Raw genomic sequence first — 11,341 nt, 5'->3', positions numbered from 1 at the left:
AGGGTATATAGATACTCTAGGTACTATCTCTACAACTCTTCTGTGAATTTTAAGTTATTCCAAAACTAAAATTGTGGAAAATCATGGTTGGTGAGCTAGATATGAGCTGAGAGTTAAGGTGTTATGAGAGGCTTCCAAGGGCTTGCGGGGGGGATGGGGGGAGGGAGTGAGGGAGGTGGAGTCAAAAGAGACATCCTTGAATGAGAGGATGGTGGTGGGATGAGACTGGAATTACACTATTTTAGTGGTAGAAATAATAATTATGGTAGTAATCAAAGTCCATTGGGTTCTTAATAAGAACCAGGTACTGATCTGGGGATTTTATTTACAACATTTCATATAGTTCTCACAATAGCCCAACAGGTTATTATTTTTGTCCTTGTTTTATGGCTGTGGAAACTCAGATTGAGGCAAAGGAAGCAACTTTGCCTGTGCTGCTCATCTAGGGAAAGGACCTGGAATTTGAATCCAGGTCTGTTTGACTCCCAAACTCTTACTCTAAATACTACAGTTATTTTCAGTGTCCAGTCTAATCAAAAGCCAAGGACAAACAAACAGAATGGATTGGTTCGGTCTGTCAGGTAGCTTCGCTACATGGTCAGCTGGCTGGCTGGGCTCAACTGTGTGGGCTTCTCAAGGTTTCAACACAGCAAGAGGGCAAACCCTCAACAGCAAATGTTTCTCAAACTTCTGCTTGTGTAATATTCCATTGGCCGAGGCAAGTCACGTGGCCAATGGGGGCCCTGGGGGTGGAGATGTAGACTCTGCTCCAGATGGGAGAACCCACAGCATCACATTGCAGGGGCCTGGAGCAGATCAGAAAGCAACTGAAGACCATTTTTCAGATTTCTCAAACTTGTGGGCGCTCAGACTAGAAGAAAAGCGGCAGTGGCAGATCCAGGCTACCAGATTTTCAGTTCAGAAAGTCTCCAAAGATCCACCCTGCTTGTAAGCTCAGTCTTGAAATGTGGGAATTTGGACTGTGTGGGCAGAGAAGGGTCAGGGAAAGATGGAAGATATATGAGCAGGATGTATTGTGTGGTTGCCAAAGTTCAAGCCTATCGACAATGAGGCCAGCTGTGGGGAAGAGCAGGTGGTAGGCAGCCTCAAATGTCAGAGTCAGACCCTTGGGGCTTGCTGGTCCAGGAAATCTCCAGGCCCAGGACTGGGTCTAACTGATTCCTGTGTCCAGAATAGGGTCTGACACCTGGGAGGAACTGATGAGACCTTGTGTTAGGGTAAGTGAATGTGTGAATGTAAGGTAGCACACAGGTGTTTGCACTTCATAAAATCCTATTTGAAAATAAGTATAAACCATTTTCATTTTAAATCATTAAGTAAAAAAGAAGGACTCTAAAAACAAGGCTCACACCTATGAACAAAATTTCCCTTGTCTTACATCTCGCAAACTACTCTTCAATAAATTTTGCAATGGAATTTTTTTTTCTTGCATCTTTGAATCTAATTGGCATACTTAAGATTTGTTATATTTTTGGGGTGCTTTTTTTTTCCCACAAAAACCTAATTGAATCTCTTGTACCAATTTATACTTCCTTCTTATTTACTGAGTTTAAAAATGGGCACAGGCAAGAATACCCAATAATTATATAACATGCCAAGACCCTAATTAGTTGACATTAGATCTTTAAATAAAATATCCTTCAAATGAAGCAAGTCAGAGCTTGAAGTGCCCAAATTTGTTCTGGGTGACCGTTGAAGTGTACCCACTGATTCAGTAAATTGATAACTCCACCCTGACAACTATGATTCCAGAGGGCAGCACCACAGGCAAAGCAGAAACTCACCAGAGACCACATATTTCTCCCCCACAAACTGACTCAAAGAAGGACACAGCCACCAACAACATTGCAGAAGACACCAGAGCTTGGTAGCACTGCAGTTGTGTGGTGTTCACACCCAACCCACGTTGTTTGGCTCCTACCCACACAGGATAGAGGATAAAGGGATGTAGCTTAACACCCACAGCTGCAAACAGCATTTGGATGACCTTAAACTTTATATCAGAATAAGAATTGAGGATTGTACCTAAAGTTACAGGAAGCAGCAGTTGAGTTGTATTCTGGTGAAATGCTTCTTATAGCAGAAGGTTGGGATGGCTGTGATAGTCACCTGCCATGGTGGCCACGCTTGGGCCCGCTTACAAGTGCAGGTGGTGTTGTTTTACAGAGAGAGGTAGTGAGGACCAGGTAGCTGCAGAAGCGACCGCCAGGAGGAAGGGCTTGCAGGCTGGCAGAATTTTGGTGGCAAAGATGTTCAACTCCTGACAGAAGTAAGGCCCAACCAGGTGGCCACGAGATGCACTAGGGTCAAGCTCACCAGGGCTCTTTTTTTTGAGAAACGCGATGCAGATGGACACCAGCAGGCTGAGAAGTAGGCCAGCAGAAATACACCTGTTACCCTGCCCCAGAGAGGAGCGCACATCCACTCCCAAGTGACCAGCTGCCCCTGCAGCGCATATCTGCCCCAGCGGCACTTTGTATCTACTCCAGCACCACCCACTCCAACCACGGACTCTAAGAGACTAAACTTTACAGTTGGGAAGAAAGTCAAGGCTTCTGGTAGGGGAGGGTAAATATTTTAGTCTACAAGGGGTTTGGAATTCCTCTGATCACTTTACTTGGGCATCTCTTTGCTTTGCCCATGCAGGGATCCATCAGGAAGCAGGACGGGTGTTGCAGGCTGGAGCTTAACGAGGGAATAAATGAGGTGGGACGTGGTTGATTCTACTGATAGACTATCACTCTGCTTTTTTTCAAGGAGGCCTCGTTTCACGCGTCTCTTTGATACAATTGCTGGTGTGAAACATGTTAAAATCCCTGAGGAGAATCCTAAACTCTAAAAGACACGTGATCTAACAGAATGCAGAGTCTGGGCGTCCTTCCTGAGAGACATAAAACTCGGGCATCTCCAGTCCTAGTTTGCATCTTACCAGCTGTGGGGCCTCAGGTGTGTTACTTACACTCTCTGAACCTCATTTCCTCATATGTAAAATGAAAATCTTAATAGCAGCAAGTTCCTGTGATGGTGAGAGCATGCCAGACAGATTGGGTGAGGGAGTGGGGGGGGGTGCTGTCTTGTTAGTGATCACAAATTATAATCACTCATTTCAGAAGGCCCTCTGGGTGGCAGGACTATCCTTTATGTAGTATCTAAAACTGCTTAATATATATTATATATATATATATATACACACACACATATCTCAGTTTGATCAAAAAAAACCTTTACATTATAATAAACTTCAGTTAGGTTTCTGTTTTAAGGTTAACTTAAATTATTGTTCAAGAAAATTTGCTGGTCTAAGTTCAGAAATGTTCTTGCTTTGTATCTGAATTAAATGTTGGTTACGATAAAAGATTGCTTCTCAGCCAAGGGTGATTTTGACGATTTGATTTGTCAGTGACTGGAGATATTTGTGGTTGTCACAGTGAAGAGGGTGGTGCTACTGAATCTAGGGCGGGAGACCAGGGATGATGCCAAACATCCTATAGTGCATGGGCAGGCCCCTTGTACCAAAGAATTATCTGGCCCCAAATGTTATTAATGCCCATATAGAGAAACTGCCTTAAAATGACTTAGTCAACAGATAGGTAGTAAATAACTGAATTTCCATTAAGGAAAAGAACATTGTCTCTACAAAGGGAAGTTAGGTGAGGAAAAACATGCAGCCTGGAGAACACAGGAGTCAGGTTCATTGCTAACAGATAATTCTGAGCTTTCTTTCTGCGCTGATGTTTTGTAGGGAGGATATTCAAAGAGTCAAGGGAAAGAGAACATAAGAACGAGAAAATGGTACGTCTATCCATTTAACTCAAAAGATAAAATGCTTAATTCTGTGATTAAAAAAAAAACTACTGACAACTATGAAAAATCATTTTTAGGGCTTTTGGACTCCAGGTTGGTTAGAAGTCTCAAAACCATCTTGGGATGCTCTGACTTGAAGCCAAAGATTGAATTGAAATAAATCTTCCACTTATCTCTTCCTTATTAAAATATTAACTATATGCTTTAGAAAAGGAAGCAGAAAGCTTTCAGAAGAAAGTTTTAAATAAAAACAAGCTATTGGAAAAATAGCTATTTCACTTAAATATCTTTATAAACTACTGATTTTTAATAAACCTAGAAAACCTATATCACTAGAATCAGAGCTCTCCAGGCTGCTACCATTAGGTTTTTAAATGTCTGAGCTAAAGACAATTGGGATAGTTTGGGATATTGTTTAGTAAAAATTCTCTTTCCTCCCACTGAGGGTGGAGTGTGCTTTCCCACCCATTGACACTGGACTGTCCATGTGACTCTCTGACCAAGGGAATATTAGCAGTCAGGACCCCAGCAGAGGCCTGAAATGTGCTCCTGCAATTTGTTTTGTCTTGTGTCCTTGAATAATTCTTCATGAGAAGACTGTGCCTTGGTGGCTGCTGTTCCTTCAGTTTAGGACAAGAAAACACACGTAGAGCAACTGAACCCAATCTCCAGCCTGGAGTGAAGCCTGCAGCAGGACCACTTGGTCTAACTCAGCTCAGATCGGTTGACACACCATACGTCTGCACACCTGTGAACTTGACAATAAATGCCTGTTATTGAAAGGCACTAAATGTGGGGGTGGTTTGTTATACAACATTATGGTGGCCATAGCAATAATAGAGTGACAAGTCTGTATGGTTTTAGTTTTAAATGAATTCACTACAAATGAGATTCTAAATAGATATTTGCAAATTTCATTTCTCTTTCCCTACGGGGATAATGATTATTACTTCTGTGTTTTGAGTTGCTGACCAAAATATATGTTTGATAGAGCATGGAATTAGCTACATGAGGGCAGACTTACATTGACACAAGGATTGTAGAAGTGTCTTTCAAATCACTTTAGAATTCTTTCGGGCATTTGAATAAGAGTGGCCTTTAGAAAGAACCTCGCTTGGCTGCTTATGGGACTTTGAAATAAACTAATCTCTGAGTTAGAAAACAATCGGCACAGCGGTACTATCTACTGCGTCCTGGGGAAAAGCTGAGTGGCTTCATTATTTAATTCTTTGAATTTCCAGGAACATTTCTTCCATTTGGCTCATGAGATTAGGGATTTAGCAAAGAAGGGACAAAGTAGTGCTTAGATGGGCAACTGATAAGCTGCTTAAACAAAGTTTATTGATTTCTTTGCAATCAGAAATCTCATTTACATAAAATGAGGAATCATTAAATTGCATCTTAATTGTGATCTCTCCTAATGTAATTGAATTTCAACACTTAGGTCAGTGGCTGGAGTGCAAAGGCACTTTCTTCTAGAAAGGTTTTTAAATTAATCGTCCTCCTCATTCACAGCAGGGTTAGATGTTAGAGCCCATTGTGAATGAACTGTATTAAATGAGCCTGTATGAGGTTTTGGAAAAGTACGCTGACATGGGTTCCACAAGCTGGGGAAGCTTTCTAGCTATATTTAGGTGTATTTGGCTGTCACTGATGAATATAAATGTGTAGGCAGATGAAGAAGGAGGATTGTGGTATAAGCTACAGACTTTACCCTATAGTCACATCTCTTTTTCTTCTCAGGATTGTGTGGATAAAATGAGCCTGAGAAGTAGCAGGCTAAAGGTGAGATTACTAGAATCAGACAATGCCAGAATTTGAAGCCACCTGAGAGGCCAGCAAAATTGGTCTAGCCTGCCACCTAAGGAAATGGAAACCCTAAGAAAGTCAGTGATGTACCCAAGACTGTTCAGATAGTGAATTCCAGGGCTGAACAGTACATATAGCTGCTCTGATTCCTAATTCTAGGTACTTTCCAGGTTTAAGGAAGACTGTTGAATTGAAAGTTCCTGAACACAGAAACATTAGTTATGGTCATATAACTAACTGTATAGGGTATGACTTACTGGCCTTCAAGGGCAGAATTATTTGACGCCTTTGCTTTGCTGTGGCATCAGCACATATTTGGGGGCCCTGCAGAGTGGGAGAGCCCACCTGAGTACCATCTTTCCCATTGAAAGTTCTCCCGGAGCATGGTCTCTCTTGGCCCCTGGCCCATCCTGGAGTCTATGTTTCTGGCAGGATCCATTCTGACAAAGCCATACTGGGTGCCCTGTGGCCTCACAGTCGCATCTGTCAAGGTAGTGTGGTTGTCCAGGGCGAGAGTGTAGGTCCGTGGCTCCTGGCAGGTGATGGTTACATAAGCATCCTGCCAGGCACCGGAGTGGAAATGCTGGCCCACCGCTTCCGAGAGAAGAGAACATGCCTGGGGCAGCGTGAGGCTGGGTTGCAAATGTGCACATGCTCGCTGGCCTGGTGGGAATCTTTTCCAGTGAAGAGATTTTTCACATTGTTGGAGGAGGCAGGAGAAAAAGCTCCATCATCTGCCAGACACGGGATGCCCTAAAATGCAAAGTGTTTCAGCTTCGAGGGGCTTGGGGTTTGTGTATTTTTACAGTTACTTATTCTTTACTCTCATTTCATATGGCAGGCACTCCATTCACTTTTCTCAGTGGAGCAAGAACAGACTGATTGGCCCTCTGGGTGTTGGGGAATGAAAGGTCATCCTTCCACTCACCAAACACATCCACTCGGGCGGAAAAAGCCCAGTCTGTGACCTGAAAAAGCTCTTCATGCAGTGCCCCTCGGCCAGGCCAGGCCAAACGCTGTCCTCGGAGGACTCACACAAGGTGAGGACACGGACTGGGGTCTTAAACCAAAAAGACACAGCAGAGAGAACATTGGGACAGAAAGGATGTAGAAAATATTGGGGAGATTATACAGGGGAAGGATTGCTTTTTTTTTTTTCCTTGAGAAATATTTCCATCAGGACAGCATCCAGGCTGGATGAAAGCAGGTCTCAGTTCCACTGTATCAGGTTAACATCAAATACATTTGTTTAATCAGCAGTCCATCCGGGAGCAGTAAACTAGAGCCGGTAAAAACAGATTTTTGAGTCAAGCAGACAGGGATTCAGGTTCCAGTCAACAATTTACTAACTTCTCTAAGGCCTTGGTCTTCTCTTTATAAAAGAAAGAAATAGCAGCTACTTCGTAGAGTTATTGTATTTAATGTGATAATGTGTGCGTGCTTAGTAAAATATATAACAAGTAGTCACTTCTCAAGTTGTAGCTGTTATTACTTAATGAGTATCACGATGGATACAATACCAACAGGCTTCAAAAAAACACAAAGGATAGAAACTGCCCTCAAGGAACTTACAGCCTGCTTGAGCATGTAAGATTAACATCCTGGAAGCAATACTGAACAGTCCGAGGTAGAATAAAACGTGTGGGACACACTGAAGTTCGGCATAGCTTTACAAAGCCCAACAGCGTGCAAGCCAAGATATTATGGTTAATCGTCAGTTAAGTGCATGTAGAAGTAGGTGCTAGAGGTAGACTTGGAAGATGAGTGTCTTCTAAACCAGTGCTTCTTCAGCTGTAATATGCATACAAATCACCTAAGGATCTCCAAATAATACAGATCAGAGTGCAGTCCTAAGGTGGGGCCTTGGATTCTGCATTTTTTTTCCTTTTTTTAAAAAATTTATTTATTGGCTGTGTTGTGTCTTTATTGCTGCGCATGAGCTTTCTCTAGTCGCAGCGAGGGGGGGCTACTCTCCATTGTGGTGCGCAGGCTTCTCATTGAGGTGGCTTCTCTTGTTGCAGAGCACAGGCTTTAGGTGCTCAGGCTTCAGTAGTTGCAGCACGTGGGCTCAGTAGTTGTGGCTCGTGGGCTCTAAAGCACAGGCTCAGTAGTTGTGGCGCATGGGCTTCATTGCTCCACGGCATGTGGGATCTTCCTGGAGCAGGGATTGAACCTGTGTCCCCTGCATTGGCAGGTGGATTCCTAACCACTGTGCCACCAGGGATGATTCTACATTTCTAAGAAGCTTCTAGGTGATATTGTGTTACTGGTCCTCAGACCACTCATGGAGTGGAAGGACTTAGCTGTTGGTGCATGTTCTAGGCAGCTCACATGCCTACCCATGACCAGGTGTTTCTTTTACATCTATTAATCACTAAACACAGAAGGGGATGAAAATGAGAAGGAAAGAGAGCCAATAGAAATAGGCCTTAGGTTTATTTTTTCCCCTCCTAAATTCTCAGTGATCAGGACAACCTCATCATCTGCACCACCACTACTAACACTGTTATCTACCTGAAACATGAGGGAAAAATACTCATTGAGCAAGTATGTGACCATCCAGGACCAAATCTTGAACAGGTGCTAAACAGACATGGATAAGAGAGTAATCACCTTAGGGCAGGACTAGTCAGGGAGGGTTTCCTAGGTAAGTGGCGTTTAAAACAAAGGCTAAAAGAAGTGACAACCGGGATCAGAGGAGGTGGATGGTGACAAAACTCAGAAACAGGATCTCCCAACTCTGCATCCTTTTCTGTCTTACTCTTTATTATCACACAGGTACTCATGTGCTGCTTCCTGATTACTTTTTGGACAACTCGTTCAAGCCTTTTTGTGGCTGTTCCCCCTCCCACAACCAGTAGGTCACTCTCACTTCTTGTGTAGGGATCAAAAATGATTTTCTACTTGACTCTTCTGTTTATTATCAGACTCCATTTAAGCTATGTTTGCTTTTCCAGAAAGAGAATACAGTCTATAGAAGTCACTCCCCCAGGTTGCACACTATGAAATGAAAATGTTTTTGGTGTCAGAAGCATTGCAGAAAAGCAGAAATCACTGATGTGTCATCCACGTGGGTTGTGTAATTCTGGATAACAATGTATGTTCATTCTGATGTATAATAATATGAGATACATAGGATATGTGTCTTTGGTGAGAAAAGTAAACCTTTGGTATCTTATCCAGCTAAGGCAGATCTTAAAACATAGGCTTTGAATTGTCCTTTCTTCCTTGGTATTTTTCCAAAGTCCTACAAAGAGAGTTATACCCACTTATTTCCAGGAAGCAAATTGAGGGAGAAATTATAGGGAGGGAGAGTAGTTGGTTTCTTCCATATGTAGATCTATTCTGTAAACCCACATGTAGAGACGGGAAGGGCATTTTGTCCCTAGGACTAGAACAAATATAGGATTTAGATTGGGAGTCCTGACTTACCCACAAATCTTGGTCATTGGCAGAATATAGGGCTTCTGAAATTGAGTGATTTCAGGAACTTTAAAGGATTCTTTAGACTGTAAAACCTCCCTTATCATGCTTACTTATTATAGAAATTTATAGAATATGGAACAGAGACTTTGGTTTTGTAACTAGAGAGATTGACAATAACCACCCACATTTGGGAAACTTCGTCTGCGATGGCATGTCGACATTCAAAGATGGCAACAAGAACTATAAGAGTCTGTCTTTTTTGAAATTACATTTCGCTCAATAGTGTTTTTATGTTTTATAATGGCTTTTCTGTTTTCTCACCGCTTTGCCTCTTGCACTCTGATTATTTCCGCTTTAACAATCAGTGCTTCAAAGGTCATATGGAGAAGTCAAAATGCCTGCCTTTTCAAATGCTAGTGGCTTGGGTTTTCTTTTCTTTTTTCTTTTCTTTTCTTTTTCATCCTAATTGCCACATCCACTGGAGACCGACTTTTCTAGAAATGAGGATTCTGTGTTTATTGAACAGCACTGGGGTCTGACATGCTGCTGACTGGTCCCATCTTAGGCAATGTCAGAAGCTAGCTTCTCATCCAACAAAAATTTATTTTTGGTTATTTATTTTATTTAATTTTATTTATTTTATTGTTGGCTGTGTCGCGTCTTAGTTGCTGCAAGTGGGATCTTTGCTGCAGTGCAGGCTCTTCACTAAGCCATGTGGGCTCTTCACTATGCCACGTGGGTGTCTCTCTAGTTGTGGCGTGCAGGTTTTCTCTTTCTAGTTGTGCTGTGCTGGCTCCAACGTGTGTGAGCTCTGTAGTTTGCAGCACACAGGCTCTCTCGTTGAGGCGCCGGGGCTTAGTAGTTGTGGCATACAGGCTTAGCTGCCCCATAGCATGTGAGATCTTAGTTCCCCAACCAGGGTCTGAACCCTTGTCCCCTGCATTGCAGGACAGATTCTTTACCACTGGACCACCAGGGAATTCCTGGAAATTTTTTAAACTGCTATTTCTATTCAAATGCAAGAATCCTTAATCACGGATTCTTTTCCAAATATCTGTTGAGGTTTGACAGGTTTTCCCCAAACAGCTAATGGGTGGGATAGAAAAATGACATAAATGGGAAAGTGGTAGATTTTATCATCTCCAGCATCATTAGTTTCACTGATGAAAACTAAATAAAAAAGACTGTAGCACCCCAGGGCAAATGAAAAGATAATCACCCCCGGGGGTCCCCAAAGACAAGACAGCTCTTAGAATAGAAATAGCATTGACTTGGGTTTCACTGTCCTTCCCAGTGAGAACTTGGAAAGTTCTGGCTCCAAAGATCGGAAAGGTAAGGAATCAATGGACTGTCAGGTCTGGTGCCTCTGACCTTTTTCTTCCATTCCATCATGGCTTATTGTATCAGAGAAACAAGCAAGGGACTCCACCCTAAGGAGTGGAGTTATCAAGCTAGGCTTTACTAAGATAGTTGTGTAGAATGTCTTTGAGAACATCTCGGCGATGTCAGCGGGCAGTTCCTGAGCAGAAACTGCCTGCTCAGAGGAGTCCAGCATTGGACCTGAATGGCCCTGCTCCAGAAAGCCCACCATTGTCAGAGTAGCCTGACTATTTCAGGCATTGGTTGGGAGCAACCTGAGGGAAGCATGACCTCTGTGTGAATACTGGGGTGGGTCCAAAGGTACAGCAGCCTGGAGATTGTCAATAATTATGCTCTTTGCTATTAGTGGTTCTTGGAAAATGAGATCTGAATAGTGCACTATCAAGGGCCACTAGTGGGCGCTTAGCTATGCATAAAGTTTATCCCATGAGGACGGGGAAGAATTATTCTAATTATATTCTAATTAGAGAAATCAATGTGAACTCATGAAAAAAGATAAGATCATAAAAGCAATAGAATGTATTACAAAAAAGAGTACAGCATGCACACAGGCACAGTGTCAGAAAAAACTAAAGCTTAAAAAGAGCTCAGTGGGGAAAAGGACCGCCTTTTTTTAAAAGATGCATTTATTTGAAGCATGAATAGAAATGAGAAAACTGTGGCTCCTTTTCTTGGAAAAGACAGAACACCACTGAAGTATTCATTTACTTATCCAACCCAAATCCATTGACTATCCCACTATACACGAAGTCAGCTAAGACCAGGGACAAAGATGAGAGATAATGTCTCTTTTCCAATAACGTATCAAGGGCCTTAAACCCTTTACTCTTTATAAGCTATAGACCAAAGATGGAAAAGGGTTTATGAGAGAGGAAGTGGGAGAAAGATGTTAAGATGGTGA

The 11,341-nt window shown here is 42.5% G+C and overlaps 1 pseudogene; it reads right to left on the bottom strand.

The window, feature by feature from the left end:
- Window positions 1-1,732: 1,732 nt before the first annotated feature.
- Window positions 1,733-10,651, bottom strand: LOC130848859 (solute carrier family 35 member E3-like; annotated as a pseudogene).
- Between the last annotated feature and the right edge of the window lie 690 nt (window positions 10,652-11,341).

This window comes from Hippopotamus amphibius, chromosome 3 (genome assembly GCF_030028045.1).
Source record: "Hippopotamus amphibius kiboko isolate mHipAmp2 chromosome 3, mHipAmp2.hap2, whole genome shotgun sequence".
NCBI classification, from domain to species: Eukaryota; Metazoa; Chordata; class Mammalia; order Artiodactyla; family Hippopotamidae; genus Hippopotamus; species Hippopotamus amphibius.
The sequence above is the reverse complement of the archived record's forward strand: the minus strand, read 5'-3'. Positions and strand labels throughout refer to the sequence as shown.